This window comes from Cottoperca gobio, chromosome 15, assembly GCF_900634415.1.
Source record: "Cottoperca gobio chromosome 15, fCotGob3.1, whole genome shotgun sequence".
NCBI classification, from domain to species: domain Eukaryota; kingdom Metazoa; phylum Chordata; class Actinopteri; order Perciformes; family Bovichtidae; genus Cottoperca; species Cottoperca gobio.
In genome coordinates, this window is record NC_041369.1 from 17116178 (window position 1) to 17132652 (window position 16475).

At 40.2% G+C, this 16475-nt stretch overlaps 1 long non-coding RNA gene across 2 annotated transcripts; it reads right to left on the bottom strand.

The window, feature by feature from the left end:
- Positions 1–1228: 1228 nt before the first annotated feature.
- Positions 1229–16454, bottom strand: LOC115020358 (uncharacterized). 2 transcript variants are annotated; one of them, XR_003833562.1, is made up of 4 exons: positions 16232–16454; positions 15375–15476; positions 3097–3386; positions 1229–2981 (listed from the first exon to the last, which is right to left on the bottom strand). It is a non-coding gene; the product is annotated as an uncharacterized LOC115020358 (long non-coding RNA). The 2 variants fall into 2 exon arrangements; XR_003833561.1 differs by having other exon boundaries at positions 1229–3386.
- Positions 16455–16475: the final 21 nt, after the last annotated feature.

Below are 16475 nucleotides of genomic sequence, written 5' to 3' on the forward strand. Positions count from 1 at the left end.
CATCCCTCAGATTGCACTCTTTGTAAATGTGCTATGTATATTCACTCATTGATATTAATTGACTTGTTAAAAAGCAGTCCATTGGTTGGACGCTGGTGTGGAAGAAGGACGGGGAGACAGCGTCCTCTGTGGGTCTAAAGGATGAATTGCATGTGTTGACTATGTGAGGAGAGTGTGTGTGTTTGTGTGTAGGGTGCTTGTATTCACATCACACTGTCACATTATGGGTACTCCAATTTGTAGGCAAAAAGCAGGTCCCAACAAAGCAAACCACTCTATTTTAGGGTAAAGATTAGGGCTTGGTTAAGGGAAGTGTTACGGTTGGGGGTAAGCATGTAATATGTCTGCAGGAAATGAATGCAAGACAGTGCATTGTCCTCCAAAGTGACACAAAACAAGTTCATGTGAGACCAAGTCAGATAGAGACAAGACTGTTTGTCTTCTAATACAGCACACTCGTCCTCTAAAACAGTACGATCACGTGGGTGACCTAACTGAGATGTGCAGTTATGAAACATCACCTGTTACCTAACATAAGACGATCATTAGCCATGTGATATGCAGCCGTGATAGAGGGTGTCAGTGACAAGGTAAAGGTTGCACTGGATGCCACTGTGCTTTTTTCCTCTCCATCATCTGTAGAGTTCTTACAAGCACCAGCATGACTGCGTAATTAACACGTGTTATTCATTTAGTGAGCTGCTCAAGTGGAGATATCCTGTTACCATGATGTAATTACCGCCTTTCCTTACGTGGTCACCATCACAGGTATTTGATGGCACCCTCACACTGAGGTGCAAAATGTGTGTATTTAGTTTGTAGTTTCTATTAGTAAAGAATCCAAAGAATTCATTTAATTATGCTTCGCTCTTATTTGTTAATATGGACAGTTTTTAGTAACTGCAGAAGAAGGTCTGAATCATTTATTTTTATGTTATTTTATTGCAGCAGTATCACTGACTCAGATATATTTCTATCCCTAAAGATAATTTGGATATTTTCCACCAAAGCACTATTCACAGTGGGACAGCACTTAAGCAACTCAAGCTCTTACCGGTTGCAATTTCACCCACGTGTTTGTGGTATTTATATTGTTATACGCTCCATAACAAACTGAACACAGAGAAGAAACTGCTACAATCCGTCTGGACGGTGGGCTTTGGATCTTTATAAAATAAAGTATTCATTTATAAGAGCTTGACTTCCTGAACTACATTTGGGAAATCAAGATTAGTTCACTTCCTGATTTATAAATATCTGAGACTTTTTCACAAGTGGCCAATATTTGACCCCAGAATTATTGTTGTGTTTAAGGTGTTAACATTTAACACAGAAGAGAAGCTGATGCCTGATGAAGGTCTACGTGACCAATGGTGCATGAAATAAATAAATATGTAATCTGGGAACTCCTCAGTATGCAGATATCATTACTCCCCTCTGTATTATTAGTTTAACCGTTAGATAAAAGTGATTCTTGTAGGCTGTTATCATATTGGCCTGATTCCCAGGTTGTGCTTTTGAATAGTCCAATAGAGATTGATGAAGGGCCCAGTAATATTCACGCTTTACCACAATGCTTTAGCAGTCCATACACAGGGTTAAAAAGAACACAACAGATACTAATCCTGGAAATAAACTGTACAAACTAAGATTCTGTATTAAAAAATACAGTTTATATTATGCATTGATTAGAAACATACAGTAGACATTGCCCAGAGGCCATTTCGGCCTTCTGAATGCTCCATAAGTCTATTTTTGTTGCTCCTCGGGTAGGTTACTATGACTTTTATATTATTTATTTCAAAGCGCCCAGATATTGATTATTTCACAAGGAAAAATGACAAATGGCAGGAGGGAATGACACGGTCAGCAGGTTCTATTAGAGAAATGATAGTGTTGCTCGTGGATTGTTAAAAGGTCCAGTTTAGATACTTTATAGGTTTACATCCATCATCGTCTAATGACCTATTTGATGAAAAACACGCGCTTGGGTGACAACGGCCCTGTGCAGCCAACTTCGCTTTGTAATTGCTCCCATATTAAATATAGATTTTTGTTTTGATATCTTGTGAGAATTCCTTTCTGTGGGTCAAAATTGTGATAGAAGACATGGATGCAATGGCAAAAGCTCAGAGGGAGAAAACTGGAAGGAAAATAGGAAAAATAGGTGACTTATAGATGTTGATGGAGGAACTGTGATCTCTGAGCAGCGGTGGAGGAAGTATTCAGATTTGTTATTTAAGTAAACGATACTGCGATATAGAAATACCCTTTTAGAAGTAACAGTGAGTTAGTGTTATTGGACAAATATAGGCTTCCTTTAAGTCTTGAAAGTAAAAGATTGGATTGTTATTTCTGATGCATTAATGTAAAGTAGCCTTTGACTGGAACTCATTTTAACAACATTTTAAACTGTTTTGTAGTATATTCAACAGAAACACATCATATTTTAAAAACTTGGATGATTTTTTGAAAATGTAAAATCTGAATATTCAGATTAGCTAAAGCCGTGAGACAAATGTAATGCTGGAGGAAGTATTCAGATCCTTTACCAATACCACACTGTACAATTACTCCATTACTAGTAATAGCCCTGCCTTTAAAATTATGCTTAAAAAGTATATGGGTATTTGGGGGTGGGGAAGCATTTGTCACTATAACCTGTCCACCCTGTGTCCTTCTTACACTTTTAACTGGACACTCCTGTTGGCACGAGCCATTAAACCATCGAAGGCCACACTGAGATTGCTTTAGATTTAAGTATTGCATTTAACTTGTAAAGGAATTGGTGGCCCTCCACTGACCCGGCAAGCTTTAATTGGGATTGTGCGAGTATTGATTGTAAGTGGCCAGGCGAATCTTGAATTACAGCCTGATTAGCTTTTACTCGGCCCTTTGCACCAGCCAGTCGAAGGAGCTCAATGTCATTCAGGTTGGAACACTTCAGTGGCCACTTGACTAGAAGGGAATCTTGTTACTTCCTGTGTAAACAGGAAACAACATGTATTTCAGGAGGTAAATGACAGTTCTTCTGGCAAATGTACTATAGTCACACAAGGCTGTAATCTTTTAGAAATATTGTCACCTAGCATGTACCTTATATAGTATTCCGTATTCTCCTTTTTATCTCTCCCTCTCTCATTTTATCCACATTTTATCACTCGTTCTCTTCCTTTACTGTTTCTCAGCAGAGATGATGACCTCTGTAAGGTTTGGATGGAAACAGTCATCGGAGCCATGTAGCCCTTTTTCTCTATTATGAGCAGCTTCGTCCGAGCCCTCTGGGCACCCAGCTTCGATATCCATCCTCTGTACCTCCAAAAACTCTGCCGTGGATCGTCAGCTTTTACCCAGCCTGCCTGTATGTGTCATTACAACTCGGTAATCTGGAGAGGGAAACAGAAAAGTTCTCATCAGTGTCAGCCTGAGATATAGATATGGGCCGGGTAACAAATGGCCAAATGCACAGGCAGCAGAGCAGACCATCAATAAAGCAATTTCTTGTGTCATAACAGCCGCGCTTTTCCTAAAGCCAACCTTTCAAAACTTTTCCCTCTGCAAATCGCTGCAGCCCCACCATTAGAGTCCTGCCTTGTGAATTTAATGGATTCCGTACAAATAATATTCCACCATAATGGAAAAGGTTGAAGTCACTGAAGACAGATGAAGTCATAAACACGTATAATTGAGAATCAAAGACCGATAAATTTTAAACTGCTATCCATTTTCTCTTTTTAGATGATGATCTATGTCAGCACGGCTCCAGGAAAATGGAAGAGATTATGGGGGAAAATTATAACAATAAATTTTCTAAACATACACCTTGATTATGCTTCGATTTTTTGGAGGGGTAGAGGGCGAGGGAGGGGGGTTAGAAAGAAGGCTGGGATTGCTGAAAGCTTCCTGGCTAAATGGCACCATAAAATAGGTTCCCTGCTCTTTGCCTGCAGAGCGTAGGCATGCCTGGAGGTGTGATTTCCCCCCCCTCTAAATGGGGGAAATGAATTGTGTAATTTATTGCAAACGTGCACACAGTGAGATTAGATCAGCATATCCCATCAAAGGAACAACAATCAATCAGCCTCTAGTTAACAGCTTGAAACACATAAACCAGGGCACCTAATGGCTTTCCAATTTAACAGATTGATAGACTTATCCGGTCCTAAGGGATGAATTAAGAAAACCGGGTACTTTCACACAGGCACTGGCACTTTTGACAGGACCTTTTCACCCCTCTAGCTTTCTTACCATCTTTACTCCTGAATATAGAGATAAGGTTAACCTGAAAATGAAGAGAAAGTCCGTTTTTCCCTCTTTTCTTTTTTGTTTGAGAAATCACTCCAGAGTGGATTTGTTATTCAGATGAGGCGGGAGTGGAAGTGTGTCAGATGTGGAGAATGGGCTCATTTTAATGACCTGATTATCGCGGGTCATTTGGAACTGTGAAATCAAGGGAGCTATTCAAAGCCACTTAACAATATCTAAATGTGACCCGGGCGACCCATTCAACCAAGAATGTAGTTTAAAAAAAAAAAAGGGGAACTTGTTTGTTTCATGTCTTATTAATCACATGATTCATTCATGTCAAATTCATCAGCGCAAACAAATGTTAAAAGGGATAGTTTGACATTTTGGTAAATACACTTAATGTCATAATTGCCAATATACCACTCTTGTGTCTGTACGGTAAACATGTAGCTGGAGCTAGCAGCCAGTTAGCTTAGCTTAGCATAAAGAGCTGAAGCTTGGGGATATAGCTTGTGTGGCTCTATCCCAAAAGTAAAACATCAGCACCTTTAAAGCTCACAAATTGTAACATGGCATATATTGTATACCAATGCGTAAAAACAACAATTCAACGTTTTATTAGTAATTATGTCCCGCACTATTCGTTGGCGACCAGCAGAAACTCTAAGAAGTTAATGGCACAGGACGAAAAAGATCCCGGCACATATCCTCCCATAAAAACGGCATATTCTCATTTTTACACTTTGGTTTTAGTACAGATTAAACAAAGATATAAAGTGTTAATTAGTAGCTTTAAATAGGTGCAGATAGGCATATTGTGTTGGACAGAGCCACCCCCATGCTAAGCTAACTGGCTGGTGGCTCAAGTTACATATTTACCGTAAGGAAATAAAGGTGGTATCAACCTTCTCATTAAATGCTTGGCAAGAACATTCCCAAAATGGAATGCGATACAATGCTGTATGGGACATTTTGTGTACATCAAGTTTGCCAGATGATTCAGGGACTTTGTAATACCAGTGGACTAGAAGTGTTGAGTACACAAATGAGTCGTGAACACCAAATCTTCAAACTAAACTGACTATATTGAAACATTATTTTCACTGAACAAATCAGTAGCTTTTAGCAGTGGAGCTCCCCTCAAAGGTGACTGAGAGCACCGTCGCCAGCTCAGCTCAGTCTGGTTTAAACCTGACTGAATTATGATGCGATAACTCAAAAGCTGGGACAGCGACAGGCTGCTATTCATTGTGAATGGAACTTGGCATTGGAGCCCAGCGCTGGCCGCTGAGCTACAGAGACTCAAAAGGCGCCCAGCAGCATTACTGTGGAAAGTTCAGAAAGGCTCAACTTTAAGCAAATGTTCCCTGATGCAATGCGAGCGACAACTAGACAAGAGACAATCGCAAGCGCTTCCACAGCTGATACGGGATGGCAATGCCGAACAACTTCTGTACTATTCTGTACTCAGGAAACAGGAAATGAAGATTTGTGAGATGCCAAAGACTGTGCACTACTTTGTATCTGCATGTGTGAATGCAGAGTTAGAAACAGTTGTTGCACAGGCTTAGTTTTAGACTGTTTGAACAGAACAGGCACAATACTGAACGCTTAGAAAACAAGTGAAAGAACTACGAGTCGTTTACTACAAATCTTTGAACTGAAGAAAAGTATTCAAATAAGGAAAGTCATTTGAAATGTCTACCTCAACAGTGAACACCAGCCTGGAAGAAACACATTCCAACGTTCAAAGAAGGTTAACGGGCTGTACTGTACTCTTAAGAGGACGGACCCAGAGCCTTGACCCAGGGAACTAGCGTAATGCACACTCGGTGTCACCATATTATCTTGTCCATATCCACAGAGACAGCTGATCTCTCTGTGTCACTGCATAATTAAATGAGCTGTTGGCATCAAGGATGTGACCCTGAAGGGGATGAGAAAGTGTTACCCTAGTCCCCAACAAGCAGACCAGAGGAACCCAATGGAGTGGGAACCACAGACAGGGTGCATCCACAGGCAGCAGACAGTCTCCCCTGGAGCCAGTGGCCTGTAACATATACACGTGACTGATGTGTGCGATCCACTGTAATGTGACAGAACGCCACATTAAAGGGGAACCAGATCTTCTCGTCAGAATTAAGTATGTGACGGGGCTGGGGTCAATTTTGTCTCGTTTCAGACACTTCAGGAAATGAATTGAGATTCAGCTCATGGGTTGGGAATGAGACAAAATTGATCAATAGATTGGCTAATGAATAAAAAGCCCATTACTAACCAATCAAAACTAACAGCACTTTAGCTCCCTCTTTGTTTCTGCTTTTCCATCAGCCGAGCAGAAAACCTGCGGCTATCTGAAACACGTGGGTGAATGCTGCGAAATTGAAGCGGACAGCAGAGGAAATACCCAAACACGGAACAGGAACTAGACTATTAAACTCAACAAGAATCTCACTCTCCAGGTCAGAGAACAAAAATTGTGTATTTCTACTTGACACTAATACTTGTATTCTCCCTGTGGACACAAATTTGCTGACCCTCTTGTTTTGTGTGCGAGTGTAACAAGGAGCACATGATCACAAAGAGCGCCCAAACCTGATTGCTCCCCTCCTCATGACGGACAGTAATTGGTGTTTGTTTGCTCTCTTTTCTCCCTCTCTTGTGTCGCGGGGTGGTTAAGAGTGCTATTACTGTCAGCTGATTAGTATGCCTCTTCCAGCAGCTGTCAGGACTGCCTAATTAGAGGAAACTTGAGCAGAGTGACAAGAGAGGCCTGTGCACACACATACACACACACACACACACACACACACACACACACACACACACACACACACACACACACACACACACACACACACACACACACACATATCATATATGAATTTAAACATGCACAGTATGACTGAGTGAGATAGAGAAATGCAATTGACGTGCCTTCAATGTATAATTTTGTTTCAGCATTACGTACACGGAGGAACGCTCTGAAGAGCCGATTTAGTAGTAAAAAAGTTATTTGTCGAGTGGTTCGGTTTGTTTGTTTGTTTGTTTGTCTTTTTGTCAGCAGGATTATAGAAAAACTGGCCCAATTTCCTAAAACTCAGTGGAAGGGTGTAGCATGGACCATAGAAGAACCACCAGTTCCTTTTCTTTGTGTGAAATCTTTAATATTTCCATTAGCAAATAAACAACAATCTTATAAATAAAGTAATAATGAATAATTAAACACAAAGTATCATATTGTGAATGTATTACTCATCATAACCAATGATACAAGTCAAAATAACTTAGTAGGAGTAAACACTCTTCACTTAAGGTAAAAACAGGTTGACATATAAGGGCTTTGGTGTCAACATGGTTTTGGTCATGTAGATGTAGCTTGAGACAAAACATGAATATACAATATACTGTATGTGGAACCTGGACGCTGCGTCAAATACTCTCTAAATTAAATAAAAATCATCTGAGTAATATCATCATTTTCCTTCTGTTTAAGTAAAAATGGGAAATATACGAGGCACCGGCATCAATTCCTAATGGATCTTTCAGAATTGCTCTCCTAATACATCAAGCACTCACACCAACCCTCGACAACTCTATATTCCACACATCTTAACGCACCCCAAGGTCCTCAGGGCACCCAGGAAAATTAACCATTTAATAGCAATAAATAACAGATTCTGACTCAAGGGGACTTCAAATCAGCCACACACACACACACACACACACACACACACACACACACACACACACACACACACACACACACACACACACACACACACACACACACACACACACACACACACACACACACACACACACACACACACACACACAAAAAGAGTAGCATAGCATAGCTGGATTAACACCAAACAGCCCAATCAAATGTTGAGATGACTGAGATAGTACAATATGTAAACAGGGACTACTTTGTTAATAATCCTTGTGCATGGCTTACTTAAGCCAGTACTTTAACTTGTAATGTCACGGAGTATTTTCATTTTGCTTAAGTGAAGGATCTGAATACTTCCTCCACTGGTTACCAAGAAGGATTTGGAGAACTATGACGATGATTCTGTGCCGTTTACGACTTTGTAAAACCACACAGGTCTGTTACATCCTGGCATTTATCTTTTCTGTTAATGCCATTCCCATTAATACCTTTTTACTTCTTTCCATGTTTCTCTCCATTTCCCTCTCTGACGACATATACCGTTACAGGCCGTTGTATTATTCAAAATGGAGCATTGATTATTTGTAAAAACACAAGTGCAAATCAAATCAACATAGAACAGAGACAGATGAAAGGTGCCTACCTGTGCACACGCAGTTATTGACCAATTGATTTGATGTGAAGAAGGGGCATTCTTTTTCCTGCAGTGGAAAGACCTCCACTGTAAGGCTAGCAATCACTCCACCACCTTACCTCCAACTACAACTACCTCTAACACCCAACTGTGTCCTCAATCTCCACTCCAATGGGCCCAGGTATGCAACTTTTCCGTCAGTACTGTTATGTATTTGGCTTTCTATTTCACTTTAATAGGGGAGAAATTGGCAACATATTCTTTTACAGCCCCCTGGCACCATTAGAAAGCCTGCTGTCGTTTGGATTATTTATGAAAAACTATTTCATGCTTACTTACATTTGCCGCTTATTTTCCCCCAGTGTGACCCGCAGCAGATTTAGTTCCATTTCGAAAGCCTTAAAGCCAATTCTTTATATCTGCAGGTCAGCCTTCTCGATTGAGTCGAGATTGAAATACCAGTGTGTAGTGGGAAAGGTGTGGCAAGAGGAAACCAATGGTATTTTATTGTGTTGATGGCTATAGTAAAGGGGAACGGGAGGGGATACTGAAAGAGGAGAAACGATAGAGGGGTGAAGGCAGAGGAACGGGGGTGATTTTAAGGTGAATGTAGAATTTGAGACACCTGCAGAAATGAGAGGCAATGCAAAGGCAGCAACAAAAGTTGAGGAATGAACGGGCCACGAACATCCAGCTGCTCGTGAGCAGCAAACACAACAAAGACAGGCCAAGAACTGAGTCAGCAAATTGGCATAGAAAGTAAAAACAGAAAAGACATAAAAAAGAAAGTGGTCTTAAATCCACAAGATTTTATATTTCATCCAAAAACATGTCAAATGTCGTTGCTTGTGAGGTGTTTTACAAGGTCTACAATGATAAACTTTGCTGGGGGTTTTGTTTGTGATTTTTCCCCCCCCTTGTGTTTCTGGAATCTATTCTCATATTCTTGTCTGTACAAGAAAATTGGCAATCTTTGTCTTTCAACATATCAAATAAATCAAAATAAACTTCCCCACTAAGGAGCTCGACAAGCTAGGACAAAGCAGTCACACTCCCCTTTGGAGCATGCATCTATACTCATAATCCCATACTGTAAGAGATGGGGCCTTTCACTCCCCATTGCACACACACACACACACACACACTTTTGATCTGGGTTTGGCCTGGGCTTTATACAGTGACCCTAATAAACTGCGGCGTGGCCGGGCAGGTTTGTCACTGTCACAGGTAAATGATGTAATTAATGAGTGTGTAGCGGAGTGGATGGGAGATGGGGTGTTAGCTTTTAAACACCTCTCCAGCTGACTGGGTTTGGGGAGGCCCAGCTGGACACAGCCAGCGGATCGATAGGGGGTCAGGGGTCAGTCAACCCTCCCATTATGGCCCCGCTAGCTCCCATCATCGCCTGGCTAACGATGCCTGCAGGAGGGCCAGAGATGGAGCTACTGCTGAGAGAGGAAGCTTCAAACTGAGACTGGAATGGTTTCTGGTTTAATGTTTGTTACTATACTGTTGCTAATGTGCATATCTATACGTGTATATGAGGGAGCCAGCTTTACTGAGGTGGAGGACTCTCCACTTTCTGTTTTTGAAAAATGTTGTCGACTTTGTCGGGTTACTCCTGGTTCATAATGGCAACATCGTGTATTTTCACACATTGATATGAGGGTAGCATGAAAATGTTTTTGAATAAATCGATTTGGATCCGAAACAGGTGACATAATCTCAGCCTAGTGGCAGATTGTTTAACTTGTGTGAATATTAATATATATTGTCATCGTGTTTACTGCACAGAGCGGTTAGTAATCCAGATCTCCAGTTAAATGTACTGACACACCAAAAGTGCAGAGCTCAACACTACCGTATGACATGACAGTGTCTTGCTGTTAATATTGTATGTTATCATTTGCAATCTGCATTTATTCATCTGTAATCAAACTAATACAACTGAATCTGACGTGATGGCCTCTGGTTGATGTCACTAACTTAAAAAGGACAAAGAGAACAGCAGGGTAGCATGGACAAGTGTTCCTGCACACAGTGCTTTAATCAATAACTGTGAGTCTATTGATAAAGTGCTTTTTGTTTGGAAAAAAACAAACTCATTTTATGTTTTATTTTGAAATCTGACTTTATTTTCTTCTCAATGTAACACTTAAAACTGTAATTTGATATTTTAGTCGTGGATGTATTTCCCAAAGGTTTTATATTTTGTTAACACTAAAAATAAATAAAAACTTTACAGAATTTAAGAGTTTTTAAACCTCATTAATCTTAAACTTCTTATTATCGACCCCATCCATTTCAGACTCTTAACTCAGACTCAATAGTCATTCCAGCAGATCCATACAGAGATCAAAACCAAACAGCTAATTTTAAAACGTGCCTCTCATTTCTTGGAGCCTTTAGGAGGAAAACAGCAACCAGTTTTGTTCATGATGTTGATACATCATTAAAATAGCAGCAGGGGAACGTGGGAAATTGTTCCTGGCCAGATTGGGTTTTATCAATATCCTTAAAAAGGGCAGAAGCCTAATCTAAAACTTCCCTCAAATTAGCAGAACTGTCCAATTCAGACCACTCTTTAGACTCAACAGCCACTCCAGCAGATCCATACAGAGATCAAAACTCAACAGCTAATTTAGAGCGTGCTAGAGTTGTTAATGCCGTGAGCTCCCCGAGGAATACTGGCACCAGTTTGGTTCATGATGTTGATACATTATTAATATTACAGCAGGGGAGCAAATTGTTCCTGGCCACATTGGGTTTGATCAATATCCTCAAAGGGCAGAAGCCTCATTAATCTAAAGCTTCCCTCACATTAGCAGGACTGTCCAACTCAGACCAGTCTTTACTCCACACAGAGATCAAAACCAAACATCTAATTTAAAGTTTTTAAAGCTGTGATTTCCCCCAAGGAATACTGGGACCAGTTTTCTTTTATGATAAGGATGCATTATGATTATTATAGGAATTTTAATTTGTGCAGAAAAAAGGGATGATTTATAAAACATCATTACTTCGGTCACGTAAAAACAAGTTTATTGAGTACTTTTTGAAAGATTTTCAATAATATGAAAAGGGGTTGAGAAAGTTTTATTAGTTTTATTAAGAGGTCAATTTAAAAGAACACAAAGAAATACCAATAATAATCTTTGTGAGTTTATTTGAAGCACCTTTCAACAGCAAGGCAACGCAAACTGCTTTACATAAGACACAAAAAGGCATTAAGACAAGATATAAAGGCAAGTCAATAAAAAGGCACATAAAAAGAATACAATAAAAGTGAGGATCAATATGAGCTAAAACAGAATCAAGTGTTGTTCTGTATCATATAATTAATTCAGGAATTTACCTTACAATGTTCATATTTTAGGTGACTAGAAGCTAAATTAAAAGAGATAAGTAAGTAAAAAGAGTAAAGCTTAAACGCTAGATGTTTTATGTGATCATTACTAAATATCTTTGCATTTTTGACTGTTAGTCGGACAAAACAAGCAAGTAAACGTATATTTTTTGCTATTTTCTGACATTTTATAGACCAAACGATTAATTGATTGGCCAATTAATCAAGAAAACAATCGGCAGACTAATTAATAAAAACAAATCATAAGTTGCAGCCTTAAAAGAAAAGGGACCTTTGTTTTGTTCCTGTCAGAAGTACGACGATAAGGCTAAGATCAGTGCTAGATGTGAGCAGACCTGCTGAGCGTTGATACTATTGGTGTTTAAAGATGTGCCAGTGGACGCACTATATTATCTTCCTATAGACAGGCTAATCCATTATCGGCCCTCTTGCGGTGAGAGTGAAATGCTCGTATTAGGGCAACTGTGCGTTCAGAGGCATCATTCAGGACAATGAGCTATAGCCAGGGAGTGACAAGCTAGAAAAATGTCCCCACTTTTCAGGCTTTACAAATGACGTTTGGCCACGATAACTCACAACTGGACACTTCATTTCGAGTCGGGAGCTAGCCGGCCAGTCAAAAGCTATCATACCATCTTCTTTATTTGTGGCCCGTGGTTTTGGTAGCAGGACCATCAAATAAATACTGCTAAAATGCCACTTCAGTCAAAAATATTGGCCAATTCTTTCTCTGCCGTGACTGGGTCCGGATGGCAACCTGTTTCTGATGGAATAAACCTTTAAGAGTCAGGTGGTCAGGCAGCTGGCATCCATCAAGCCCAACCGCACTATGAGAGTTAGTGTTGGATATGTATGCATGTGAATAAGAGTGACCAATGCTGCGGATCCCTTGGAGCCATTCTCAAAGCATAATAGTCAAATGAATTGATTACCAATTTATCATTGGGGAATTGCTTGCTTAGAGGAGTAATCACTCACCGATAAAGAAGAAATGGCTATGAATACATTTCAAGGATGACAATCTTTGAGGAGTAATAGTATAATTTGTCACTTGTGACAGTCTATTTGATTGTTCTCGATATTTCAGCCTGGTGGAATATTGGACAGAATCACGCCGGGTTGTCAGAGCCAAGCTGAGGTGTGTGTGGATGCGTCGAGTGGTGCTTTAATACGGTAATAAGGCAGTCAGAAGAACACTTAGACTTCCTAAGGTGACAGCAGCTTTATCGCGCATCGCCTCATAAAGTCCCATCATATCTGTTCGCCACTATTATCAAATGGGTGTTTAGCGTGCTTCTGTGTGTCCGTGTGTGGGTGTGTGAAAGACAGAGGGAGAGAGGATGAGAGAACATCCTGTGTTTGTGTGTGTGTGTGCGCTGAAGGTAATGACATGAGAGCACAAAAAGATCAGCATGAAAAGTGAGTTGATCCTGGCTGAGGGCAGTAATACCACAAAGATTTTAAGCTTTTTATAAGAAAAATAAGCCCATCCTCCCACGCTGAAGTGGAACATTTCTCTTTTTCGCTCCTATTCCCTGTTGAAGCCCAGGCAGCTGTGGTCAAACTTAGGTCAATAAAATGTCTGTCTGTCCATTGAGTTGCCACATCTATCAAAAGATGAAAGTTTGTCTTTAGAGGAGAGATAGGATTCAGCTGGGAGAGAGTGGGCCCTTTCTGTGAGGCATGCAGGAAATTAATCAAGGAAATGGGGTTTTTGGTGTGCCCATATCACATCTAATCTATCCTTTGTGCACATGTAGCCGGCTCCAAGCCTCACCAATCAAGAGCGACACGCTGGCTTTATGAAAAGCCACTTGTTCCCTGCATAATTGGGGGGGGGTCTCATTGCTGAGTTAAATGGGAGGTGGAGGTAGAGGGAGGGGCAGTCTTGTTTGCCCATGTAAAGTGTGATCCAGATAATAGCATTCTCATCAAAGGCGGCAATTACATTCATTACAACGGCGCAAGGCGCGCCTGCAAGGAAATTAAGTGGTGAGAGGAAAGAAAAGCTTAATATATACCTCCTTTATCCTATCCCCCACCTCTCAGTTCTTTTTCAAATGCTCCTCGTGGAGCGGGAGACCTCAAGAAAGAAACAGTCTCAGTCAGAGAAGAATAAATCTTGTCAAAGTCCCCCTTCACCTTTCTGCCTCCAAGAGGCTCCTGTCTACCGTTACTATGGCTGCACTTGTCTAGGATTAAAAAGCTTTTCCAGGAGGGTAATCTCTAATGCAGCTTTTACACAAGCCCAACAAATGACATCAAGTCTTTAAAAACTGCTTAAGACCTTCTCTAAATGAAATTCCAATTTCTTTCAGGAAAGGAGGAGCAAATCAATTGTCTTGTGTAGCATTAAACCACAAACAGCCTGTAAATCAAGCGGTTAAGAGGAGAAGGGAACCTTTTCATTCAGGCCTTTTAAATGTGAATCAGAGCAAGTGGATAACACTGCAACCTTCTCAAAGACAGGTGTAGTCCCCGAGCCCATTCTAAATGAGCCTGTGTGTGTATTCAGACTCGCTCATATTATTTAGATTAGTCTTGTGAAGGTTTTGAGTTCAAGTCAGGCCTTTACAAAATGTTAAGTATATGAGTAATTGTGTAAATTGTATCCAAATAGAGAGAAAAGTTGGATTAGCATGTTTGATTCATATTACATCTACAGTTTTTCAACAAAGCTGAAGTCATTTCTATGCAAGTTTCCATCAGTGTGACCACAGCATTGTTGGGTGTAAATGCCAGGCAGAGTGAGCCCTATTAGAGTATTACCTGCTCTCAGGCTCATTAATAAATGCTCACTGCCCTTTAAAAGAACAGCTTAATATATTGTGCAGTGGACATGTCATTAATGCAAAATTAAGTTTAACCAATTATTCCCCCTTAAGTATTTTTAGGCTTAATAAATCTGTCCTTCAAACCAGAGGCTGCATTGGTTGTGCTTAGTCCGTAAACACAACATAAGATTATTGTTTTAATGATTTATATTATAAAAAACTATTTAAACAAATGAGAGCACAAGGAAGTGTGCACTTTGTCTTTTCAAACCGACAAATCATTGTGGCTGTGTGTAAATTATTCAACAGGATCTGGACCCGGTGGAAACCTGAGCATAATTAAATTGCAATAAAATAACATTAGTGTGGACAGGCTGTTAGGAGGTGATATAATTGGCCACTCGCTGTGGTCATGGTTCAATTGATGAGGTTGACTGGCATGTCTTCCACCCGTCCTGTACATGCTGTCCCCGGGGACTGAAAGCTGACACAGGGACTTGCTAACTGACTGTACAGTGAGCTCTCCATGTCTGTACAGTGATAGCCACGATCTGTAGTATCTGATGAGTCAAGGTTAGGACTTGTGAACAATCCTAGCATACATGTCTTAGCTTTGTATCCAGTGTCATGGGTATACTTGTGTCTCAAAACAGTGTGTGGTAGAATGGGAAGTACCTGTTTCACCCTCAGGACATGTGCGCCATCTAGTGTCCACATGTTGAACTGTACTCACATGAGGCCAGGCAACAGCAGGTGTACATGCAGGACCAAGTTTACCTGTTAAACAAATGTGGGAATAGTATGTTAGAGGATTAATAGTCAAATTCTCTAAAGTGACACAAAAAGCATCATACATAAGCCCAGTTATTGTACAGAATATAGTGTAGCTAGGTAGTTAGATACATTTTCAACACCAAACATGTGCCTCGTGTTACATCATTTACAGGTTTACATTACTGATATAATACTATTGCTCTCACAATAGAAGTTATAACACGGTAAAAGGATACCGAAGGCTCACTCAATTTGGTCGTTTGTTATCTTCTCCTCAATGGTTTTCCTACAACTTTGACACAAATGGGGCAATGCGATCTTCACCAAGCGCTTACTGGTAAATTATTGATTGTGATAAAACATGAATGAGTCAATAGCTTTTGAAAGTAATGCAATTGCTGTGCATCATTTGCCACTAGCGCATAATTGCAAACTGTACATCTTTAAGTGTGTCATGTCACTGATGTGAATAGATATGCTCTCAGTAAACTTCATTAGCTTGGTGGAAAGAGAGGAGTGTTTCAAATCCACATGTCTCTATGACAAAGTGCATTGTTGATTATTGTCTGTGCTTTTTTAGCTGGTTGGATAAAGTTTGTTTGTAGATGTTTGGAAAACACTGCTTCAAACATTTATTTTTAAAACATGCATTTTAAATTAATGACCTACCTGCATTCAACGTCTAGCTATAGGACCCAAACTGGAGTAAGCCTATGTATTAGTAAATACTATATTATTTATGATTAATTGTACTTTACCCAATCCTCTGTGGCACGTTCTAAGGCCTTGTCGAGTATCAAAATTGATATATTCGGTCTCCAGACACAGAAAAAAGGCAAGCAGGTGCGTTGTCGATTCATTTCGCACTTTAAAAACATTGAATAATAATGTGTTGTCGATTTCATACAATGTAAGCCACTATATTACTTTATTTGTAACCAAAGTCACAGCGTTACTGGTAGGAACCTTTCTTCGCAGATACATTGAGTTTGTGGCGGGACG